General features: G+C 43.7%; 1 protein-coding gene across 6 annotated transcripts in view; it reads right to left on the reverse strand.

The window, feature by feature from the left end:
- FBXO47 (F-box protein 47) overlaps positions 1 to 24,118 on the reverse strand; it is a 294,585-nt gene that overhangs the window by 71,620 nt on the left and 198,847 nt on the right. The gene's annotated exons all lie outside the window — the stretch shown is intronic.

The raw sequence follows: 24,118 nt of genomic DNA on the forward strand, positions 1-24,118 counted from the left end.
CTCGGAAGGGAAGGAGCGCCATTTGACTTTTCAATGCAAAATAGACTGGAATTGAGATGGGACGCCATGTTGTGTTTGGAGAGCCACTGATGTGCCTAAACATTGAAACCCCCCACAAGTGACACCATTTTGGAAAGTAGACCCCCTAAGGAACTCATCTAGATGTGTTGTGAGAGCTTTGAACCCCCAAGTGTTTCACTACAGTTTATAACACAGAGCCGTGAAAATAAAAATTATTTTTTTTCCCCACAAAAATTATTTTTTAGCCCCCAGTTTTGTATTTTCCCAAGGGTAACAGGCGAAATTGGACCCCAAAAGTTGCTGTCCAATTTGTCCTGAGTACGCTGATACCCAATATGTGGGGGCGAACCACCGTTTGGGTGCATGGCAGAGCTCGGAAGGGAAGAGCGCCATTTGGAATGCAGACTTAGATGGATTGATCTGCAGGCTTCATGTTGCATTTGCAGAGCCCCTGATGTAACTAAACAGTAGAAACCCCCCATAAGTGACCCCATATTGGATACTAGACCCCCCATGGAACTTATCTAGATGTGTTGTGAGATCTTTGAACCCCCAAGTGTTTCACTACAGTTTATAACGCAGAGCCGTGAAAATAAAAAAAAAAAAATTTCCCCACAAAAATTTTTTTTTAGCCCCCAATTTTGTATTTTCCCAAGGGTAACAGGTAAAATTGGACCCCAAAAGTTGTTGTCCAATGTGTCCTGAGTACGCTCATACCCCATGTGTTGGGGTAAACCACTGTTTGTGCGCACGGGAGAGCTCGGAAGGGAAGGAGCACTGTTTTACTTTTTCAACCCAGAATTGGCTGGAATTGAGATTGGACGCAATGTCGTATTTGGAGAGCCCCTGATGTGCCTAAACAGTGGAAACCCCCAATTATAACTGAAACCCTAATCCAAACACACCCCTAACCCTAATCTCAACTGTAACCCTAACCACACCCCTAACCCTGACACACCCCTAACCCTAATCCCAACCCTATTCCCAACCGTAAATGTAATCCAAACCCTAACCCTAACTTTAGCCCCAACCCTAACTTTAGCCCCAACCCTAACCCTAACTGTAGCCCTAACCCTAGCCCTAACCCTAGCCCTAACCCTAGCCCTAACCCTAGCCCTAACTCTAGACCTAACCCTAACCCTAGCTCTAACCCTACCCTAACCCTAATGGGAAAATGGAAATAAATAAAAATGTTTAATTTTTCGTAACTAAGGGGGTGATGAAGGGGGGGTTTGATTTACTATTTATAGCGCGTTTTCTAGCGGATTTTTGATTGGCAGCCGTCACACACTAAAAGACGCTTTTTATTGCAACAAATGTTTTTTGCGATACCACATTTTGAGAGCTATAATTTTTCCATATTTTGGTCCACAGAGTTATGTGAGGTCTTGTTTTTTTGCGGGACGAGTTGATGTTTTTATTGGTAACATTTTCGGGCACGTGACATTTTTTGATCGCTTTTTATTCCGATTTTTGTGAGGCAGAATGGCCAAAAACCAGCTATTCATGCCTCGTTTTTTTTTTTACAGTGTTTACTGAAGGGGTTAACTAGTGGGACAGTTTTATAGGTCGGGTCGTTACAGATGCGGCGATACTAAATATGTGTACTTTTATTGTTTTGGTTTTTTTTATTTCGCTAAAAGAAAATATTTATTGGAACAATATATTTTTTATTATTATTATTTATTTAGGAATTTTTTTTCTTTTTTTTACATCACAGATCGGCGATCTGACATGCACAGAAGGGAGGCTTCCCAGCGCCTGCTCTGAGCAGGCGCTGTGACGTCACCTCCCTGCAGGACCTGGATGCAGCCCCGCGACCATTTTTTGGATCCGGGGCTTGCAGGGAGGAGACGCTCGGTACAAGGTGAGCACATCGCCTTGTACCGATCGTCTCAGGGAAGCACGCAGGGAGCCCCCTCCCTGCGCGATGCTTCCCTATACCGCCGGAACACTGCGATCATGTTTGATCGCAGTGTGCCGGGGGTTAATGTGCCGGACCGCTCCTGGCACATAGTGCCGGATGTCAGCTGCGATAGTCAGCTGACACCCGGCCGCGCTCCCCCCGTGAGCGTGGCCGATCGCTCTGGACGTACTATTCCGTCCTTGGGAAGTAGGGCCCACCCCACATGGACGGAATAGTACGTCCAATGGCAGAAAGGGTTTAATTGCACCTCAAAAAAGACAAACACATGATAAAACCACTTAAAACAAGGCCTGAATACAGGACCAAATGACCATCACCCCTATATATAATGTATATGGAACAGCATAATTAACATATAAAGTGCTTGATCAAATAACAATAATGTACCAATATACAGACTTCCCCTGACGAAGCTGTGCCTACAGCGATACGCGTGGGGCTCTTACCTCACCCCTTGGCGTGTCTCCTATCTTTTCTAAGCATCTCTACCCATGGTATATGATTCCTTAGCACCGGTGCTTTGCCTTTGGCAATTTTCTTTAGAAATTCTTTTCCCATGCTTTGCTTTGAGCTTGTGAATCTATTGCTTTTTACCTTGCAGCCTATTCCACAGAAGTCAATATCATGAGAGAACTATTGGTACCATTATTGTTGGGGTATTGAGCATGCTAAGATAATACTGTAGTTTACTATATCTATTATATGGGGTTATATCAACATATACATATGACTACAGGTTAATGTGTGTTATTATTTTGGTTCTTTTCTTATATTTGTAATATTAAGCCTGCATATCATTCTGTTATTGTAACTATGGATAGGAGACACTGTATATTGGTACATTATTGTTATTTGATCAAGCACTTTATATGTTAATTATGCTGTTCCATATACATTATATATAGGGGTGATGGTCATTTGGTCCTGTATTCAGGCCTTGTTTTAAGTGGTTTTATCATGTGTTTGTCTTTTTTGAGGTGCAATTAAAGTTTGATATATTTTTTGTAAATTCTATGGGTGTGCATACCATTATTGGTCCAGTCTTTTCTCTCTTGTGGTTCTATTATTCATTACAGACCAGGTTTTTGCACCCTGTTTTCATGACCTATACAGGGGTGCGCCCCTTATATATATAATTATATTGTAGTATTCAGTCACTATGTGGTGGTAATATGTGTTCTGGTCATGGTGTTGCGGTATTTGTCCTTTGTATGTGGTATTATTGGTCATTTTAAAAATTGAAAAATAAAAATATACCTACAAAGAGTATTGGATGTTTTAAGAAATGTTTAACCCCTTTCTGCCTTTCTACGTAATAGTACGTCCGATGGCAGAACCCCGCTTTGATGCTGGCTCCGGCGGTGAGCCCGCATCAAAGTCGGGACATGTCAGCTGTTTTGAGCAGCTGACGTGCCCGCAATAGGCGTGGGCAGAATCGCGATCCAAAAACCGAAAAAAGCTCCTAGGGTTAAACGGTTAATAGAGTAGAGTAGGGGCCGGCCAGAGGAGTCTACCTTGTCATGGTGGCGGCTTAAAAAAGAGTTTTGGCTAAAACAAAAGCTAATGGCTATGTATGTGATATAGTGATGGGAACTGTTAATGTGTGATTAGTGAGGATGTGGTGCAGAAGTGAAGTTTTTGCAAGAGCGGGCGGTGGGACTGTGGAAGGTTCAAGGGGAGGAGACAGAACTTGGGTTGAGCATGGGCAGAGTCTCACGGGGGCCCTGAAAATTTTGCCTATACAGGGCCCTGAAATTCCTAGTGGCAGCCCTGGCTGTAGGACGCAGGCACAGATGTGGTGCAGAAGAAGGAGGAGAAAAAATAGACAGAGACAAAAAAAAGTCCTGGAAAACAGAGAGTACGAGTACAGATTAGTGATTCGCATAATTGATCCACGTTTGGCGGCTGCAGAATGCACAAAGGTGGTGCAAAGGGGGTGGGGGCAAAAAAATAGACCGGGACAAAGAAAGGAGTAGAAAACAGTGAGCATGGACGATGATGAGTGATTTGCATCACTGAACAGCGCTCGGTGGCTACAGGACACACAAAAAAGAAAAAACTAACAAAAATCGAGCGATCAAGTACTGGTCAGTGCTCTGCGGCAGAATGGGGTAGGGTAGGGAGGAGGGAGGGGGCAAAAAAGGGATGAAAGGGGTTTAGGGTGGGTTAGGAAAGAACATACAATCGATAAATGATGAATTGCATTATAGTACATAAAACTTTGCACAATACAATCCGTACTTTATATTAAGGATATCTTAAAAGGACCATGTAATTATCATTAATGAATACAATATATTAATATGTATACAGTGGGTGAAATAAACATTGAACACGTCTCCAATACTTTGTACAAATGCCTTTGTTGGTGATGACAGCTTCAAGACTAGAGATGGGCGAATTTGCTTGGGTTCCCTCTTATTCGGCAAGCTATAGCGCTTGCCGAATAAGCTGCAGAGGGAACCCGGCTTCCTGGATTGTGCCGGCCCATTTGTCCACACAAACACTCTTTAGATACTGAAGGTCCCGTGGGTCCATCTATAAACTTTGAGCTTTAGTTCCTTCCATAAATTTTCTATTGGATTCAGGTCAGGTGATTGGCTGGGCAATTCTAGCAGCTTTATTTTCTTTTTCTGAAGCCAATTTAATTTTTCCTTGGCAGTGTGGTTGAGATCATTGTCTTGCTGAAATATCCACACTTGTTTCCACTTGTGTCATGCTCATCATCCTGGTAGATGGCAGCAGATTTTTATCAAGAATGTCTTGGTACATTTGTCTATTCATCTTTCCTTCAATGATACAAAGTTTGTCAGTGCTGTATGTTGAAAAACAGCCCCATACCATTATATTCTCACCTCCGAACTTCACTATTGATATGGTGTTTTTGGGGGTGATATGCAGTGCCTTTTGGCCTCCAAACACGGTATGTATTATGGCATCCAAAGTGTTCAACTTTGATCCCATCTGACCAGACTATATTATCTCAGTATTTCACAGACTTTTCTAAATGTTATTGAGCAAATTTTAAATGCGCTTGAACATGCTTTTTGTTCAGTAATGGAGTCTTGCATTGTGAGCGTGCATACAAGCCATGGAGGTTGAGTGCATTCCTTAAGATGCATTCACACTGCATTTAGGCATACATTCAGTGGTCCCATTGGGGCTTATGTCCGAGCCCACCGACAAAACGGGATTCTGACATATGCGCTGACAGATCGAACGAGCACTCTGTGTGCATAATTTTCGGGCGTTCATGCCTACTGGAAGCGGACATCCAGACATAGTCTACTACGTCTCAGCGTCTGTCTCCAGCAGGCATACACCCCCTAAAAATATTGATGTCAAAGTGCACGTTCGTTGTCGGCACCATTATAGTCATCTGTAGCCCTGTCAGCGCATAAGTCCGAATCTAATTTTGCAGGGAGTTCGGATGTAAGCCTCGATGCGGCCACTGAACAGGTGCCTAAACGCAATGTGAAAACACTCTTATTGTTTTCTTTGAAAAAAATAGTACCTGCTGACTCTAGGTGTTCATGTAGCTCTCCATAGATGGTCTTTGGCTCTTGAACAACTCTTCTGGTAATTCTTTTCACTCCTCTGTCTGAAATCATGCAGGGAGCATCTGGTCCTAGTCAGTTTATGGTGAAATGATATTATTTCCACTTCCGGTTTACAGCCTCAACAGTGCTCACTGAAATCTCCAGTAGTTTAGAAATTCTTCTGTAACCAATACCATCAGTATGTTTTGCAACAATAAGGTTGCAAAGGTCTTCAGACAGCTCACTGGTTTTACCAATCATGAGATATTTCTTGAGTGGCATCTAGGTAATGAGACACCTTTTTTATAAGCCATCAGTTGAACCAGCTGACAATATTTTTCACTAAGTGGCAGGATTGCTTTCTGATATATTTCATCTGGTGTCATGACTTTCCGTGGCTTTTTGCACCTCTCTTTCTTCATTTGTTTAATACTTTTTCTTTGTGTCATTTCTCATTATATTCCACAATTTAATGTATGGACATCAGTGGTTTGATTTCGTTGCTTGTGTGGATTGGATGGCTTGTTACCAACACCTGGTAAGAAATTCATGTCAATGGCACCTTTAGAAATATATTTATTTAGAAAATTGGTGACCTGTACAACACTTATTTCACCGTTGAGCATATACAGTACAGACCAAAAGTTTGGACACACCTCATTTAAAGATTTTTCTGTATTTTCATGACTATGAAAATTGTACATTCACACTGAAGGCATCAAAGCTATGAATTAACACATGTGGAATTATATACTTAACAAAAAAGTGTGAAACAACTGAAATTATGTCTTATATTCTAGGTTCTTCAAAGTAGCCACCTTTTGCTTTGATGACTGCTTTGTACACTCTTGGCATTCTCTTGATGAGCTTCAAGAGGTAGTCACCGGGAATGGTCTTCCAGCAATCTTGAAGGAGTTCCCAGAGATGCTTAGCTCTTGTTGGCCCTTTTGCCTTCACTCTGCTGCCCAGCTCACCCCAAACCATCTCGATTGGGTTCAGGTCTGGTGACTGTGGAGGCCAGGTCATCCGGCATAGCACCCCATCACTCTCCTTCTTGGTCAAATAGCCCTTACACAGCCTGGAGGTGTGTTTGGGGTCATTGTCCTGTTGAAAAATAAATGATGGTGCAGCTAAACGCAAACCAGATGGAATAGCATGCCACTGCAAGATGCTGTGGTAGCCATGCTGGTTCAGTATGCCTTCAATTTTGAATAAATCCCCAACAGTGTGACCAGCAAAGCACCCCCACACCATCACACCTCCTACTCCATGCTTCACGGTGGGAACCAGGCATGTAGAGTCCATCCATTCACCTTTTCTGCGTTGCACAAAGACACGATGGTTGGAACTAAAGATCTCAAATTTGGACTCATCAGACCAAAGCACAGATTTCCACTGGTCTAATGTCCATTCCTTGTGTTCTTTAGCCCAAACAAGTCTCTTCTGCTTGTTGCCTGTCCTTAGCAGTGGTTTCCTAACAGCTATTTTACCATGAAGGCCTGCTGCACAAAATATCCTCTTAACAGTTGTTGTAGAGATGTGTCTGCTGCTAGAACTCTGTGTGGCATTGACCTGGTCTCTAATCTGAGCTGCTGTTAACCAGCGATTTCTAAGCCTGGTGACTCGGATAAACTTATCCTCAGAAGCAGAGGTGACTCTTGGTCTTCCTTTCCTGGGGCGGTCCTCATGTAAGCCAGTTTCTTTGTAGCGCTTGATGGTCACTGCACTTGGAGACACTTTCAAAGTTTGTCCAATTTTTCATACTGACTGACCTTCATTTCTTAACCCCTTTCTGACATCGGACGTACTATCCCGTCGAGGTTGGGTGGGCCCGTATGACCACCGACGGGATAGTATGTCCAGCGCGATCGGCCGCGTTCACGGGGGGAGAGCGGCCGATCGCGGCCGGGTGTCTATCGCAGCTGACATCCGGCACTATGTGCCAGGAGCGGTCACGGACCGCCCCCGGCACATTAACCCCCGGCACACTGCGATCAAACATGATCGCAGTGTTCCGGCGGTATAGGGAAGCATCGCGCAGGGAGGGGGCTCCCTGCGGGCTTCCCTGAGACCCCCGGTGCAACGCGATGTAATCGCGTTGCTCCGAGGGTCTCTCACCTCCTCCTGCCTGCAGCAGGCCCGGATCCAAGATGGCCGCGGCATCCGGGTCCTGCAGGGAGGTGGCTTCACTGTGCCTGCTCAGAGCAGGCGCCGGGAAGCCTCCAGGAGCTGTGCACGTCAGATCGCTGATCTGACACAGTGCACAGCAAAGTGTCAGATAGGCGATCTTACACTATAACATCATGCTCAACCCCCCCCCCCCCCGGGGAAATCTTAAAGTGTAAAAAAAAAAAAATTCACATGTGTAAAAAAAAAAAAAATATATTGTTCCCATAAATACATTTCATTATCTAAATAAAAAAAAAAAACAATAAAAGTACACATATTTAGTATCGCCGCGTCCGTAGCGACCCGACCTATAAAACGGTCCCACTAGTTAACCCCTTCAGTGAACACCGTAAAAAAAAAAAAAAAAAACGAGGCAAAAAAACGCTTTATTATCATACCGCCAAATAAAAAGTGGAATAACAAGCGATCAAAAAGACGGATATAAATAACCATGGTACCGCTGAAAACGTCATCTTGTCCCGCAAAAAAATGATCCACCATACAGCATCATCAAAGAAAAAATAAAAAAGTTAGAGTCCTCAGAATAAAGCGATGCAAAAATAATTATTTTTTCTATAAAATAGTTTTTATGGTATAAAAGCACCAGAACATAAAAAAATGATATAAATGAGATATCACTGTAATCGTACTGACCCGAAGAATAAAACTGCTTTATCCATTTTACCAAACACGGAACGGTATAAACGCCTCCCCCAAAAGAAATTCATGAATAGCTGGTTTTTGGTCATTCTGCCTCACGAAAATCAGAATAAAAAGCGATCAAAAAATGTCACGTGCCTGGAAATGTTACAAATAAAAACGTCAACTCGTCCCGCAAAAAACAAGACCTCACATGACTCTGTGGACCAAAATATGGAAAAATTATAGCTCTCAAAATGTGGTAACGCAAAAAATTTTTGCAATAAAAAGCGTCCCGGGACTGCAGCATTGCCCCACTTCTGCTGCCGCTGGCTTCCTGAGGAAGGGACCATGCCTCCTGTGAACCCGCTGTATCACCACCGTCCCTCAGGTAAGACACCTTAAATTCAGACAATAAGATGGACCCCAATCTCATAAAAATCTTTTTTCTGCTATTTTCCACCCCAAGATTTGGGGTGCATCTTATGGTCCGGTACGTCTTATAGTCCAAAAAGTACAGTAAGTATGACAACTATCTGCTACTGCTAATGCATGTTTACAATAGAGCATATTGTAACATATTATAAAAGTGGCTAATCAAAACCATAGAATTTACAGGTTTTTATAAAGTTTATATAAAGCAGTAAATCAAACTGCTCCTGTTATTCAGCTAATGTACATTGATCATCAGCTCTCCTCACATAATATGATGCCTCAACAGCTGCCCAAACCCTATTGTTATAAACAGCATGATCCCTCCACAGACTTCCCACACACACAATATGATGGCCCACCTAGTATGATGGCTCTGATGACCCACAAATCCCCACACAGTATGATGGCCCCCAAAGAACCTCACACAGTATAATGCCCCTACAGCCTCCTAGCTAGCATGATCCACCACATCTCCGACACAGTATGATGGACCCCACAGCCAGGATCGGACTGGCCCACCGGAGGATTCCCTGGTGGGCCCAAGGGCCCCCAGCCAATGGTGTGTCGCTAATAGTGGCACACTATGCAGCTGCTACGGGGCCCATGAGTAAGGGGGCCCACCTAGTGCCAGCGGAGCAGCAGAAATAGAGCAGCGGGTGACAGGATGCAGGATCCCTCTGCTAAAGAGAAATGAATATTCACTGCTCCTCACCCCCATGAGCATGGAGAGGAGTGAATATTCATTTACTTTACTAAAGAGAATGAATATTCATTCCTCTCCATGCCCATGGGCCTAGGGAGCAGTGAATATTCATTTCTCTTTAGCAGCATGCACAGGTTTTAGCCGCAACAGTCGGCTCCTGCCTCCTGTCACCCGCTGCTCCACCGCTGCTGCCCCCCAGCGCGCACCGCATTCAACTATATCGGCATCATATATGCTGATACAGTTGAAGACAATAATGGAGAGGGTGTCTCTACCTCCTCCATCTTTCCCCTCTGCCACAACCGATGCGCGATGACGTCACTTAATTGCGACGACAGTGCAGCTGCTGAGACCAGAGCAGACCCGGGATCAGCAAGGGAATGAGGAGGAAAGTTGAGCATTGTGTTTTTTTTTAAATATATATATATATATATATATATATCAGTGAGTGAGTACTGATGGCAATAATACTGTGGAGGGGGCTACATTATATTCTATAGAGGGGGCTGCATTATACTCTATGAGGGTCTACATTATATTCAATGGGGGGCTGCATACTATATGAGGAGGGCTGGATTATACCCTAGGAGGGGGCTACATTATATTCTATGGGGTGCTGCATTATACCCTATGAGGGGGCTACATTATATTCTTTGGGGGGCTGCATTATACCCTATGAGGGGGCTACATTATATTCTATGGGGGCTGTATTATACCCTATGAGGGGGCAACATTATAGTCTATGGGGGCTGCATTATACCCTATGAAGCTTAATGATAGGGAGTCGTCAGCGTCTTGTTCTATTTCACCATTGTATTCAACTTTATCAACATCCTGAGGAAACAGGTACAGTTGAAATTGACATGCTGGGCAGGGTTATCATCATGACTATCGGCACTGGGCTCCCACAACTCACAGTTGGCGAGCCATTGTTTCCAGCCCTTTGGCTGCCCCAGCCAGCAAAGTGGACCGGAACAGCCAAATGGCAGCATGTAGCCCGCAAGTCACAGTTTGGCAGGGTCTGCTTTATAGGATCATTGAGGCAGCTATAAGACTGACCCATGAGTGCATCCTCACTATGTCCCCAAGCTTTGTTATGCTTTGAGAACTGAACATAAATCATAAAGAACTTTGGGCATAGAAAAATAATTTTTCTTTTGGATAGGATGGTATGTTTAAGATCACGCTGCAGCTCATATTCCTTACAACACAATTCCTTGTAGAACTAATATTAACATTTTTCAGAGACAGCTGATGTAATAAACTGTAGAGAGTCAAGTACATTTATCTTGCCTAAAATGGGAATACGTATACAGTACATAGCTTGTATGGTGGTCACATTTCTACACATGAAATTATGTCTAAAGACAGTAATTTCAAAATGCGCAAACATAAGTTCATGAGAGGTGATGTATAAAAAAGGGAAACACTGGGGACAGTTTATCATCAGTTAACACTTCATCGCTCCTTTCAATTCATTCCACCATTAAAGGTAAAATATCAGCGGAAAACTGACATCAATATTAGTAAATCTGGTTGATCATGAATTCACGATTACTTCTCGGACTAGATTAGTTGGAAAAATGTGTCAGACTGTTTTATGGTACATAGATTTTTATTATACAAATACATTTTGTGCCTTTACAAGCACAAAAAGCTTTACATATAGTGATTTCCAAAATCCTCCCCCTATCTTATCTGGAATAGATCAAGGCCCAAAGGCTTTTGGAAGCAATATCAGAAAGTAACAAATGATGTTGCAAGAGTTTCCGCCCATCTTGAAACCTTCATATGTCTCTTGGGAGACATTTTCAGTGTAAGATTGCCAAAATACTCACAAGACACAGTCTGTGAACCCCTAATGTATGCCTGCAGTGTCTGTATCTGCATCTTGTACATCTCTCTTCTCCCACATGCTCAACTGTGTCTGAGAATTGTATGCAGCTTATTCACATGCTGTTATATGGATAGTGTATTCATGGTCAGAACATACTGCATGATGTGTAACTCAAAGATAATACACATTTAGTGAACTTTCTTCTGGAAGATGTAAAGAACCCTTTAAGAAGCACTGATCCTTAAACAACATTACGTTTTACTGAAATGGCGAAGAGCAACAAACATAGCATTTTTCATGCAATAACAAAATCTGAAATTTGTTATAAAATACAATAATGCAAGATTTTCAGATACTGCATTCTCTGTTGACATCATACAGTGCCTTGCGAAATTACACATTCCCTTGCTTTAGTACAATTGAGTGCAGCAATTTATCCATTTGATATGCAAGTTGTTTTTGGTTATGCACCAGTTCAGACTAGTTCTCTGTTCAGTCAGTTTACCATTACTTGCTATGTACTATTTTTTCTGACTTGAACACCCCGCCCTTCACGATGCTGTGATTTTAATTACATCCAAACTCATTTGGTTCCGAACTTCCTATAAATGTAAGCTTTACCATGATATTAGCCAGAGGTAAGTGTTCACACTAGGCAGTCAGGTCAGGGACATATCCGATCCATGAGATTACCTTGACGTTGGTGGATGGGCTCACATTTTTTGGCCAAATTTTGTGCTAAGCATCTCATGTGTTTTTTTTATAGATTTCACAAGCCATTATGCTATTCACATTTCATGTTATCACACATTCCCTTGCTTTAGTACAATTGAGTGCAGCCATTTATCCATTTGCTATGATCTACATGTAACGCATAGTCTGGCAGGAATAATCTGCTGCTGGTAAAAAAAAAAAAACAAAAAACTGATTGCATTAAAGCTACATCACACAGACTAGTAAGTGACACACCCCTGGAATCAGTGTCTCTGCCCCTACATTTTGTTGCTCTCAGATTAAATAGCTAAAAATCTGCTGAGATTCCCTTTAAAGGCTTAGCAGGGCTATCTTGGAGGAGGAAATTATTTTTTTCTTCTCTAGCAAGATGGCACCGCCGATGTCTGCCCAATAGCAGCTATTGGTGATCACCGATAGCTGCTATAGCGTAAGAGGCACCTTCTTGGAGGAGGAAAGTTTTTTCTTTAGCAAGATAGCACCACCGGCCCTTGCGAGGTAGCCGCTATCGGTTCATCGATAAAATCTGAATAAAATCCATCCTTGCCAAGTTCGGAAAATGTTGTCTGAACTAATTTTATTATGAGCAGAGAGTCTTTCCATTCTACACAAAAAAATCAATTTCAAGAGACCATTCTTGGATAAATGGAGTGATTCTAGAATGCCAGTGTCTGGGAATGACTGTTCTAGTAGTGGATAAATAGTGTCTCAGCAATCCTCTTTTGACAGATTTAAAAGACCCTGGTATCATAGAAAGAAGTCAGATATGGGGAGTTCTAGTTGGTGATTCCCCTGTAATTTGTTTGTGAACATCAATGACTTTGCTCCAGAGGCCACTTATTTGAGGGCATTCCCATCAGATATTAAGCATAGTGCCTTCAGCATTTTCACATCTCCAGCATTTATTGGAGACAGAGGGAAATATCTTATGTAAATCCGCTGGGCAACGATACCATGTAGTTATGATTTTGTAGTTTTTTTCTTGAGATTTACAAGCCAATGGAAGTCTGTGTGTGCCAAAAAGTTTTGTTCCATTGCTCCTCCAAGAACGTCATCCCAATGTCTCCCATTCTTTCTTGAGCCATAGGAGCTTTGCATTAGTCTGAGATGACAAAAAATAATATATTTGGGAGATTGCATGCTTGGGTGCAGCTTCTCCGATCAGAAGTGAATCAAACTGAGAAGAGTCGGATTTGAGCACCGAGAACGGCTGAAGGGAATCAATGAATGAACGGAACTAGAGGTATGAAAACCAAGGTATGGTTTGATCAGGGTAGAGAGCTTTAAGTTCGTTTAGCGAAGGTAGATGAATGAAATCTGCATGGACCTGATGGAGTCTAGTTTTATAGCTGAAGACCAGGAATTTACTCACTCCAACTCCAGAGGGAAAATTCTGGATTGTCAATGATCCGTGTCATAGGTCCTGGAATCTTAGAAAGTTTATTTACCAGTTGGTACCAAACTCAGGGAAGATCAACTGATAATAGGGGGAGTGGTCCCTTTGCAGAACAAAAGTGCTTAGAAATCCAGGGTAGAGTTGTAAAGTCTAGGCATGATAGGAATGACTCTAGTGTGACCCAATGCTTCTGATTTGCACCATGAAACCAGTCAACCACCTGCCTCCGCACAGCCACAGCATGATACAGTTGTAAATTCAGGAGGCCGGCTTCCCCTTGATATTTAGATCTAGCCAAAAATTTAGTGGCCAGTCTCAATCTTTTTGATCTCCAAATGAAATTGTTACAGACTGTATTAAGTAAGTACTGCAGTGCGCAGGTGCCGGAAAAGGTTAAAGAGCCCCGTCACCTGTGCACTGCAGTACTTTGCTCTGCCCCCAACAGGGCAGAGAAGTACGCCTACGCAGGAGCATGATGCAGAGGAGCCTGTGTGGATTCATTAATAAACATGACAGACACACAAATCACTTAACCCCTTAACGACCGCCGATACGCCTTTTAACGGCGGCCGCTAAGGGTACTTAAACCACAGCGCCGTTAATTAACGGCGCTGTGGAAAAAGTGAATAGCGCCCCCCAGAGTCGGATTTTCTCTGGGGTCTCGGTTGCCGAGGGTAGCCGAGACCCCAGAGAACATGATTCGGGGGGGTTTTACCGACCCCCGAGTTGCGATTGCCGGTAATTAACCGTTTACCGGCGGTCGCAACAACAAAAAACGCGATTTGCCATTTAATTTCTCTGTCCTCCGATGTGATCGCACATCGGAGTACAGAGAAATAGTGTCCCCGATGGCCCCCAATAGCCCCCCAATACTCACCTATCTCCCCCGGTGCTCCTCGTGGCTCCCGATGGGCGCCGCCATCTTTTTTCCGGGAAAAAAAGGCGGGCGCATGCGCAGTGCGCCCGCCGCCCGGCACCCGGAAGATCTTTAGGGTCTCGGCTGCCGGGGGTAGCTGAGACCCCAAAGAACATGATCGGGGTCGGTTTTTACTGATCCCTGTTATGCGATCGCCGGTAATTAACCGTTTACCGGCGACCGCAAAAAAAAAAAAAGGCGATCTGTAATTCTCTGTCCTCTGATGTGATCACACATCAGAGGACAGAGAACTAGGGGGGTTTGGGGACCCTATCATACTCACCCGGTGTCCCCAGGTCCTCCTGCGTCTCCTCTTGCCGGCCGGCTTCTTCCTCTGCAAAGAAAATGGCGGGCGCATGCGCAGTGCGCCCGCCATCTGCTGCCATCTGCCGGCCGGCAGGAGAGACGAGTTGGGGCTAAAATTAGGGTTAGGGTTAGGGCTAGGTTTATAGGGTTAGGGTTAGGGTTATAGGGTTAGGGCTAGGGTTAGGGTTATAGGGTTAGGGCTAGGGTTAGGGCTATAGGGTTAGGGCTAGGGTTATAGGGTTAGGGCTAGGGTTGGGGCTAAATTTAGGGTTAGGGCTAGGGTTAGGGTTAGGGTTAGGCTACTTTCACACTAGCGTTTTTTGGCTTCCGTCGCAATGCGTCGTTGGAGAAAAAACGCATCCTGCAAAAGTGCTTGCAGGATGCGTTTTTTTCTCCATTGACTTGCATTAGCGACACATTGCGACGGATTGCCACACGTCGCATCCGTCGTGCTTTGGCGGACCGTCGGCACAAAAAAACGCTACATGTAACTTTTTTTGTGCGACGTGTCCGCCATTTCCGACCGCGCATGCGCGGCCGGAACTCCACCCCCGCCTCCCCGCACCTCACAATGGGGCAGCGGATGCGTTGAAAAAACAGCATCCGCTGCACCCGTTGTGCGGCGCTTACAACGCTAGCGTCGGTACGTCGGCCCGACACACTGCGATGGGCCGAGTACGACACTAGTGTGAAAGTAGCTTAGTAGCTTAGGCTTCTTTCACACTTGCGTCGGTACGGGGCGGTCGCAATGCGTCAGCCCGACGTACCGACGCACGTTGTGAAAATTGTGCACAACGTGGGCAGTGGATGCAGTTTTTCAACGCATCCGCTGCCCAGTCTATGTCTTGGGGAGGAGGGGGCAGAGTTACGGCCACGCATGCGCGGAAATGGCGGATTCGACGTACAAAAAAAAGGTTACATTGAACTTTTTTTGTGATGACGGTCCGCCAAAACACAACGGATCCAGTGCACGATGGACGCGACATGTGGCCATCCGTCGGTAATACAAGTCTATGGGCAAAAAAGGCATCCTGTGGGCACATTTGCAGGATCCGTTTTTTGTCCAAAACGACGGATTGTGACGGATGCCACACAACGCAAGTGTGAAAGTAGCCTTAGGGTTAGGGTTGGGGCTAAAGTTAGGGCTAGGGTTAGGGTTAAATTTAGGGTTAGGATTGGGGCTAAAGTTAGGGTTAGGGCTAGGGTTGGGGCTAAAATTAGGGTTAGGGTTAGGGTTGGGGCTAAAGTTAGGGATAGAGTTGGGATTAGGGTTAGGATTAGGGTTGGTATTAGGGTTACGGTTGGGATTAGGGTTACGTTTGGGATTAGGGTTGGGATTAGGGTTAGGGTTGGGATTAGGGTTAAGGTTAGGGTTGGGATTAGGGTTAGGGGTGTATTGGGATTAGGTTTGAGGTTAGGGTTGAGATTAGGGTTAGGGGTGTGTTCGATTTAGGGTTTTGATTAGGGTTATGTTTAGAGTTGAGATTAGGGCTGTTTTGGGGTTAGGGTTGTGATTATCGTTAGGGTTGTGATTAGGATTATGGATCGGGTTGAGATTAGGGTTAGGGGTGTGTTGGAGTTAGGGTTGGAGTTAGAACTGGGGGGTTTCCACTGTTTAGGTACATCAGGGGGTCTCCAAACACGACAGACAATTTTGCGCTAAAAAAGTCAAATGGTGCTCCCTCCCTTCTGAGCTCTGCCGTGCGCCCAAACAGTGGTTTACCCCCACATATGGGGCATCAGCGTACTCGGGATAAATTGGACAACTTTTGGGGTCCAATTTCTCCTGTTACCCTTGTGAAAATAAAAACTTGGGGGCTAAAAATCTTTTTTGTGGGAAAAAAAATATTTTTTTATTTTCACTACTCTGCATTATAAACTTCTGTGAAGCACTTGAGCATTCAAAGTTCTCACCACATATCTAGATAAGTTCCTTAGGGGGTCTAGTTTCCAAAATTTGGTCACTTGTGGGGGGTTTCTACTGTTTAGGTACATCAGGGGCTCTGCAAACGCAACATAACACCCACAGACAATTCTATCAAAGTCTGAATTCCAAAATGGCGCTCCTTCTCTTCCGAGCTCTGCCGTGTGTCCAAACAGTGGTTTACCCCAACATATGGGGTACCAGCATACTCAGGACAAATTGGAGAACAAATATTGGTGTCCAATTTCTCTTGTTACCCTTGTGAAAATAAAAACTTGGGGGCTAAAAAATCTTTTTTGTGGAAAAAAAAAATATTTTCTATTTTCACTACTCTGCATTATAAACTTCTGTGAAGCACTTGGGCATTCAAAGTTCTCACCACATATCTAGATAAGTTCCTTGGGGGGTCTAGTTTCCAAAATGGGGTCACTTGTGGGGGGTTTCTACTGTTTAGGTACATCAGTGGCTCTGCAAACACAACATAACGCCCGCAGACCATTCTATCAAAGCCTGCATTCCAAAATGGCGCTCCTTCCCTTCCGAGCTCTGCCGTGCGCCCAAACAGTGGTTTACCCCCACATATTGGGTACCAGCATACTCAGGACAAATTGGACAACAACTTTTGGGGTCCAATTTCTCTTGTTACCCTTGTGAAAATAAAAATTTGGGGGCTAAAAAATCTTTTTTGTGGGAAAAAAATATATTTTTTATTTTCACTACTCTGCATTATAAACTTCTGTGAAGCACTTGGGCATTCAAAGTTCTCACCACATATCTAGATAAGTTCCTTGGGGGGTCCGATCTCAATTCCAGTCAATTTTGCATTGAAAAGTCAATGGTTTACCCCCACATATGGGGTGTCGGCGTACTCAGGACAAATTGTACAACAACTTCTGGGGTCCATTTTCTCCTGTTACCCTTGGTAAAATAAAAATTTGGAGGCAAAAAGATCAATTTTGTAGAAAAAATGCGATTTTTTTATTTTCTCTCCAAACGTGACATGGCGTCCGATCTCAATTCCAGCCAATTCTACATTGAAAAAGTAAAACGACACTCCTCTTCCAAGCTCTGCGGTGCGCCCAAACAGTGGTTTACCCCCACATATGGGGTATCGACGTACTCAGGAGAAATTGCACAACAACTTTTGTGGTCTAATTTTTCCTGTTACCCTTGTGAAAATAAAAATTTGGGGGCAAAATATCATTTTTGTAGAAAAAATGCGATTTTTTTATTTTCACAGCTCTACGTTATAAACTTCTGTGAAGCACTTGGGGGTTCAAAGTGCTCACCACACATCTAGATAAGTTCCTTAAGGGGTCTAGTTTCCAAAATGGTATCAGTTGTGGGGGGTTTCCACTGTTTAGGCACACCAGGGGCTCTCCAAACGCGACATGGCATCCGATCTCAATTCCAGCTAATTCTGCATTGAAAAAGTCAAACGGTGCTCCTTCACTTCCAAGCTCTGCGGTGCGCCCAAACAGTGGTTTACCCCCACATATGGGGTATTGACGTACTCAGGAGAAATTGCACAACAACTTTTGTGGTCTAATTTCTCCTGTTACCCTTGTGAAAATAAGAATTTGTGGGTGAAAAAATCATTTTTGTGAAAACAAATGCGATTTTTTATTTTCACGGCTCTACGTTATAAACTTCTGTGAAGCACTTGGGGGTTCAAAGTGCTCACCACACATCTAGATAAGTTCCTTAAGGGGTCTAGTTTCCAAAATGTTATCACTTGTGGGGGGTTTCCACTGTTTAGGCACACCAGGGTCTCTCCAAACGCGACATGGCGTCCGATCTCAATTCCAGCCAATTCTGCATTGAAACAGTCAAACGGTGCTCCTTCACTTCCAAGCTCTGCGGTGCGCCCAAACAGTGGTTTACCTCCACATATGGGGTATCGGCGTACTCAGGAGAAATTGCACAACAAAATTTGTGGTTAAATTTCTGTTTTTACACTTGTGAAAATTAAAAAAAATGGTTCTGAAGTAAAATGTTTGCAAAAAAAAGTTAAATGTTCATTTTTTTCTTCCACATTGTTTCAGTTCCTGTGAAGTACGTAAAGGGTTAATAAACTTCTTGAATGTGGTTTTGAGCAGCTTGAGGGGTGCAGTTTTTAGAATGGTGTCACACTTGGTTATTTTCTATCATATAGACCCCTCAAAATGACTTCAAAGGTGATGTGGTCCCTAAAAAAAACATGGTGTTGTAAAAATGAGAAATTGCTGGTCAACTTTTAACCCTTATAACTCCCTAACAAAAAAAAATTTTGTTTCCAAAATTGTGCTGATGTAAAGTGGACATGTGGGAAATGTTATTTATTAACTATTTTTCGTGACATATCTCTCTGACTTAATGGCATAAAAATACAAAGTTTGAAAATTGCAACATTTTAAAAATTTTCGCCATATTTCCGTTTTTTTCATAAATAATCACAAGTAATATCGAAGAAATGTTACCACTATCTTGAAGTACAATATGTCACGAAAAAACAATCTCAGAATCAGCGGGATCCGATAAAGCGTTCCAGAGTTATAACCTCATAAAGTGACAGTGGTCAGAATTGTAAAAATTGGCTCGGTCATTAAGTACCAAATTGGCTCTGTCACTAAGGGGTTAAAGGTTTATGCGATAGAACAAATTTAAAAAAATATACGAGGCGGTGATAGAGAAAGTAAATTACGCGATAGAGAGGCTTTTTGGATTTATCTATTGAACACCAGAGTGCCCACAGGGTTAAACCTCAGAAAAGAGATGATGTTACACTATTAACATGTTATTATTGTGTTTTTTTTTTTTCTATTTATTTTTTAGGGGGATAATCACACCTGGCTGCGCAGTTTTTTTGGTATGTGTATATAATATGTGCTTAATGATTCTTGTTTTTTTGTACCTGTCCTAATGACTGTGTGTTCTGGATGTCCAATGGGATTTGTCGGGGTGGAGTTAATTATTCTCATGGCTATTCACCTGTTAAATTTGTTTTTATATGTCTTGTTGGGCTATTCAAGCTTATGCTGTGGACAAAGAGCACCATGCGTGCTCGAAACGCGTTCAGCTAACTTATGGCTTCTTTTCTGAAATAGTTGTGCAGTTACTTGCAAGCAGCTTTTTCCGAATTATAAATATGTGGAAATAAAATTGATGACTTTTACTCCGGAGCTGGATTTTTTTTTCTTACTTACTCAGCAGAGGACGTTGGGCGGTGGCGTTTTCCTTGCTCGGATGTTCCTGTGGACTCTCATGGATTTGTTGATGGGGGTGAGCTGAAACATAACTTTTTTACTGTGTGGATGATGCAGGGTCGCGTCATCCACAAGAAGCAAGCAGGAGGGCGGCGATAATAAGAAGATGGAAGGCGCCAGACCAAGACCAGCAACACCCATCAGACCAGACTGCCCCGCAGGTGAGTATAATAAAACTTGTTTTTCAATTCTTTCAGGTCGGGTTGGGGGATTATATACAGCATTATAGAATGCTATAGATAAGTCCTGGAAGGTGATGGCCGAATCTTATATCGGCCAAAACTACTGACAGGTTCCCTTTAATACGTTAATTCAACCGAACCAAGATAATAGTGTTTTATCCTAAGCCTTGAGCTCTGCCTTGACACGACTGAGTAAAAGCTCATGATTCTCATGGAAGAGCTGGGACCAGTCTGAGGGCAATTGGACCCCAAGATATTTCATAGAACCGTTACAACAACGGAAAGGAAAGGAAAGAACCCTTTCAACACTTGTGCCTCATCCTGTGTGATATATATGTCCAAAATCTCTGACTTTGAAAGATTTGACTTAAAATTACTATAGTTGATTATATGTATCAAATTCTTTCAGAATAGTGGGCAGTGATGTTTTAGGATTAGTGATGTACAATAGGAGCTCATCTACATATAGCGCCAATTTATGAGATTCGTGCCAGACTGGGATTCCTCGAACACTGGGATTTTTCCTGAAGACCATTGCCAGATGTTCCATCACAATACTGTACAACAACTGAGAGAGTTGACACCCTTGTCTCGTTCCATTCGACACTCCAAAAGATTCTGACTAGGTGCCATTGCAACGGACCTTGGCAGAGGGGTCTTGATTAGTGATGAGCGAATATACTCGTTACTCGAGATTTCCCGAGCACGCTCGGGTGTCCCCCGAGTATTTTTTAGTGCTCGGAGATTTAGTTTTCTTCGCCGCAGCTGAATGATTTACATCTGTTAGCCAGCTTAATTACATGTGGGGATTCCCTAGCCACCAGGCCACCCCCACATGTACTTATGCTGGCTAACAGATGTAAATCATTCAGCTGCGGTGAAGAAAACTAAATCTCCAAGCACTAAAAAATACTTACGGAGGACATCCAAGGGTGCTCGGGAAATCTCGAGTAACGAGTACCGTATATTCGCTCATCACTAGTCTTGATATAAAGCCATTATCTTATTGAGGATGTTGGGACCTAAATTGATTTGCTGAAGAGCACTATGTAAAAATGGCCAGCTAACCCTGTCAAATGCTTTTTCAGCATCAACCGATAGAATGCATGCTGGGATCTTTTTTAATTTAGCATAGGACATAAGCAGCATCATTTTAATTGTACAACCAAAGAAGACACTCAAAAGAGACAGAATAAATAAATAAAAGGACAAAAGTAAAAATAAATTAAAATACCATTATTAATAGCGGTAATAGTACTATACACACAAAGGTGTCCGCACTAAAAATATAATAATAATCAAAAAAAGAATAAATAAAAATATTAAGAGACAACACAATACCAGGAAATTGAATAAAATATAATAGTAGAAGGTATAAAGCAATCCACCATGTGCATCAGCCAAACTGAACAGAAATCAAGGTGAAACAAAGTGCAAGAGTGATAAAAAAAAAGTCATAGTAATTACTGGTATAAATAACCTTCGGTGAACTGTGTACACCAAAATATGAGTAAAAAATAGCACTCTAAACTGTGTATATAGGAAGTGCAAAGTGTAAAATAGTGATAAAAAACACGTGTGTATGAAAAAGTTGGACACACTAAGCCGTTGGAACGGAGAGACAGTGAATATGGGTTGATTGTTCTAATACTGTAGATACCAGAGGACACAAAAGATATTACACAGAAAAATATATTACAGTAGCTGGCAAAGCATATACTTATAAATCTTTATGATAGCATTAACTGCAATGCGCCAGCCAATAGAGTATGGGCAATACAGTGAAAGGTATGACCATTAACCCTTTCACCCTGAAGCCTGTTTTCAATTTCCTGACCAGGCCATTTTTTTCAATTCTGACCAATGTCACTTTATGAGGTCATAACTCTGAAAAGCGTCAACGAATCCTGGTGATTCTGACATTGTTTTCTTGTGATATATTGTACTTTATGATACTGGCAAAATTTCTTCGATACGACTTGCATTTATTTGTGAAAAAAAATCGGAAATTTGGCGAAAATTTGGAAAATTTCGCAATTTTCAATCTTTTAGTTTTTATGCCCTTAAAGGGAACCTGTCACCCCGGTTTTTCACTCGAAGATAAAAATACCGCTACATAGGGCATGAGCTGTGCTTTACAAAAGTGGTTTTTTTCTACCCTGATTCCCCACCTAAGCTGCCGAAATTACTTACCAAAGTCGCCGTTTTCGCTTGTCAATCATGCTGGTCTGGTCATAGGGGCGTGGTGACAAAGCTGTTTCTTCCCCCAGATCTTGCTTAGGTTTCCGTTGGTGGCGTAGTGGTTTGCGACTGCGCAGGTGACGAAAAACAGTGCGGTCTGCGCTATATCCCTGGTGATCGGTGGGGGCGGCCATCTTCCTGTGGCCGCGCGTGCGCAGTTGGAGCGCTCTGCTGCCCGGGGCTTCAGGAAAATGGCCGCGGGATGCCGCGCGTGCGCAGATGGGGAAGCCCCGGGCAGCAGAGCGCTCCAACTGCGCACGTGCGGCCACAGGAAGATGGCCGCCCCCACCGATCACCAGGGATATAGCGCAGACCGCGCTGTTTTTCGTCACCTGCGCAGTCGCAAACCACTACGCCACCAACGGAAACCTAAGCAAGATCTGGGGGAAGAAACAGCTTTGTCACCACGCCCCTATGACCAGACCAGCATGATTGACAAGCGAAAACAGCGACTTTGGTAAGTAATTTCGGCAGCTTAGGTGGGGAATCAGGGTAGAAAAAAAACACTTTTGTAAAGCACAGCTCATGCCCTATGTAGCGGTATTTTTATCTCCGGATGAAAAACCGGGGTGACAGGTTCCCTTTAAAGGGAACCTGTCACCCTCAAAATCGAAGGTGAGCTAAGCCCACCAGCATCAGGGGCTTATCTACAGCATTCTGTAATGCTGTAGATAAGCCCCCGATGCATCCTAAAAGATGAGAAAAAGAGGTTAGATTATACTAACTGTCACACTCACGCCCCTGACTGGTGGGCATGCGCCAGGGAGTTGTGGCCTCACTGTGCCACAAACCAGACTACCCTGGAAGGGGCGTGACTAGGACAGCTGCCTTGGTGTTCGCTGAAGCCTCTGATGGTGAGGTCAGGCTTGTGCGGTAGGCAGCTGCCAGGTGCCACTCCAGGGCGGTGTCTGGCTGTGGCTGCTGATCCCACTTGGAGAACAGGAACACTAGAACAGGTGAAGGCGTCAGGCACGACTGGCAGATGAGCACGGCTGAAACTCAGACGAGTAGGCTGGCACGGTTGAGACTCGGGCTGGCAGGCACGGCTGAGACACAGGGCTGGCAGGCACGGTGTATGAAGGAATAGGTAGAGACCTGTTCACACAGCAGATGCTAGTACTGGAACTGACAGGAACGGTGTATGACGGAACAGGTTTGGACCTATTCACACAGGAGGTGCAGGTACAGATGCAAGCAGGAAGGAACAGGTTGAGACCTGTTCACACAGGGGGTGAACCGCAAGGTATGCGGTGAAGATCTGCAGCAAGAGATTCTGCAACAGCAAGAGCAAAGCAGAGCGAAACCTCAAGGTATGCGAAGAGGAGCTGCAGCAAGAGATTCTGCAGCAGCAAAAGCAGAGCGAAACCGCAACGTATGCGGAGAGGAGCTGCAGCAAGAAATTCTGCAGCAGCAAGAGCAGAGCAGAGTGAAACCACAAGGTATGCGGAGAGGAGCTGCAGCAAGAGATTCTGCAGCAGCAAGAGCAGAGCAGAGTGAAACAACAAAGTATGCGGAAAGGAGCTGCAGCAAGAGATTCTGCAGCAGCAAGAGCAGAGCAGAGTGAAGCCACAAGGTATGCGGAGAGGAGCTGCAGCAAGAGATTCTGCAGCAGCAAGAGCAGAGCAGAGTGAAACCACAAGGTATGCGGAGAGGAGCTGCAGCAAGAGATTCTGCAGCAGCAAGAGCAGAGCAGAGTGAAACAACAAGGTATGCGGAAAGGAGCTGCAGCAAGAGATTCTGCAGCAGAGTGGAACAGAGAAGAATCAGGAGTGCAGAGCAGAGGTAGAAAAGTGGTTCAGAGTGAACACAAGTAAGGACACAGTAGGGAAAGAAGTACAGACAAGGAGACAGTGGTAGGACAGAGTTCAGACAAGGTAATGGAACAAGACAAGGTACTGGAACAAAG

Source organism: Ranitomeya variabilis, chromosome 4 (assembly GCF_051348905.1).
Source record: "Ranitomeya variabilis isolate aRanVar5 chromosome 4, aRanVar5.hap1, whole genome shotgun sequence".
Lineage (NCBI taxonomy): Eukaryota > Metazoa > Chordata > Amphibia > Anura > Dendrobatidae > Ranitomeya > Ranitomeya variabilis.